We start from the raw sequence: 2,653 nt of genomic DNA on the forward strand, positions 1-2,653 counted from the left end.
CCAGGAGAGGAAAAAAAGCCCTGAATAATAAAAGAACTTTTGGAAGTATCACCACTCCTGATTTCAGGTTGTATCACAGAGCTATGGTGGTAAAAACAGCATGGTATTGATATTAAACACACACAGAGGTTGATCAATAGAATAGAACTAAAGAGCAAATATAAGTCCTAAGGATACTTGGTTTTTTAAAAAGAATCCAAAAATACACACTGGAGGAAAAAACAGTATTTTCAACAAATGAAGCTGGCCAAACTGGATAGCTGCATGTAGAAGAATGAAAATATTTATCACCTTGCACAAAACTCAGCTCCAAATGGACCAAAGACCTCTATGTAAGGTCAGATACCTTGAATCTGATAGAAAATAAGGAATAGGCTTGAACTCCTTGCACAGGAAAGGACTTTCTGAACAGGACACTAACAGCACAGGTACTAAGAACAACAATTAATAAATGGGATTTTGCTGGGCAGTGGTGGCCCACAACTTTAATCCCAGCACTTGGGAGGCAGAGGAAGATGGATCTCTGAGTACAAGGTGAGCCTTTGTCTACAGAGTGAATTCCAGGACAGCAAGGGCTACATAGAGAAACCCTGTCTCAAAAAACAAAACAAAATGATGATGATGATGAAGATGAAGAAGATGAAGAATGGGCTTCATGAAACTGAAAACCTTCTCTACAGTAAAGAATGCCATCATTTGAACAAAGTGGCAGCCTACAAAATGGGGGAAATTTTCTTTACGAATTTTACAGCTGACAGAGGGTTAGTATCTTGCATATACAAAGAAATTGAACATTGAGGAAACAACTCAATTTAAAAATGGAGTACAGAACAAAACACTGAGTTCTCAAAAGATGAAACACAAATGCCTAAGAAACACTTTTTAAAATGTTCAACATCCTTAGCCCTCAAGGAAATACAAATTAAAACCATTTTTAGATTTTATCTTTGTAGCTGTAAGTTTTCTGTGTCCCACCAGTCCGCAGCTGCTCAGACCCAAGTAAACACACACAGGCTTATAGTAATTAAAACTGCTCAGCCATTAGCTCAGGCTAACTACTGACTAGCTCTTACACTTACACTCAGCCCATTTCTGTTCATCTATATGTTGCCATACATTCTATGGCTTTACCAGTGTGCTATTACATGCTGCTCCCTAGATGGTGGGCTGGCATCTCCTCATTCAGCCTTCCTCTTCCCAGAATTCTCCTTGTCTGCTTATCCCACCTATACTTCCTGCCTGGCTACTGGCCAATCAGCATTTTATTAAACCAGTGAACAAAAGCATTATTCCACAGCATATCTTACTCTAGTCAGAATGGCCAACATTGATAAAACAATGACAGTTCATGCTAATGAGGATTCAGGAAAAGGAGAATACACATTCATTGTTGGTGGGAGTGCAAACCAGTATAGCCATTAAGGAAATCAGTGTGCCATTTTCTTGGGAACCTGGAAATAAATCTACCATAAGATCTTCTTGGGCATATACCCAAAGGACTCTACATCATTTTTTTGTTTGTTTGTTTGTTTGTTTTAAGGTTTATTTATTTATCATGTATACAATATTCTGTCTGCATGTTTGCCTGCACACTAGTAGAAGGCATCAGATCTCATTACAGATGGTTGTGAGCCACCATGCTGTTGCTGGGAATTGAACTCAGGACCTCTGGAAGAGCAGCCAGTGCTCTTAACCTCTGAACCATCTTTCCAACCCAGGACTCTACATCTTACTATAGAAATATTTGTTCATCTGTGTTCATTATTGTTCTGTTTCATACTAGCCAGAAATTGGGAACAGCCTAGATGTCCATCAACTGATGAATGGGTAGTACAAATGTTGTACATTTATATAATGGATTGTTATTCAGCTGTTAAGAAAAATAAAATTTAAAAATTTTTTTTTAAAATTAAAAAAAAAAGAAAGAAAAAGAAAATTGCCAAGAGGTGGTGATGTATTCACTTGGGAGGCAGAGGCAGGTGGATCTCTGTGAATTTGAGGCCAGCCAGGTCTACAGAGCAAGTTCCAAGATAGCCAGGACTGTTATATAGAGAAACTTGGTCTCGGGGGTGGGGGGGGGAGAGAGAGAGAGGAGAGAGAGAGAGAGAGAGAGAGAGAGAGAAGAAAGAAAGAGGAAATGGTGAAATTTGCAGGTAAATGAATGGAGCTAGAAACAATCACCCTGAGTAAGGCAACCCAGATCCAGAAAGACAAATATTGCATGTTTTTCTTATATGTGAGTGTTGGCTTTTTAAGCTTTGGATATATGTGATATATGTGTTTCAATCAGAATAACCACGGAGGCTGAGTAGCTGGTCAGGGACCAGTGGGGAGGAGGAAATCTTCCAAGGAAGGTGAAATTCAATATGGTGGCAGAGAGAGATAAAGGGGAAGCCAGAATCGGAGGATTAGTGAGGAGGGGGATGGAGGGAAGGGTAAAGGAGGGACAACTAACACCACAGAAGCTCCTTAAAATAGATAGATAGATGAAAGGAATTTAAATCGAGTCACCGCATAATGGGGGAGACAAGGCCCCAACTAGGCATCTTATGCTCCCAATAAAACCCCCAGTGCCAGGAACGGGCTACAGTCCTGTTGATTTGTTGGACCAAAGGGATCCCGTAGATGTCTTCAAACATCGAAGGCTGTTGTC

Source organism: Peromyscus leucopus, chromosome 19 (assembly GCF_004664715.2).
Source record: "Peromyscus leucopus breed LL Stock chromosome 19, UCI_PerLeu_2.1, whole genome shotgun sequence".
NCBI lineage: Eukaryota > Metazoa > Chordata > Mammalia > Rodentia > Cricetidae > Peromyscus > Peromyscus leucopus.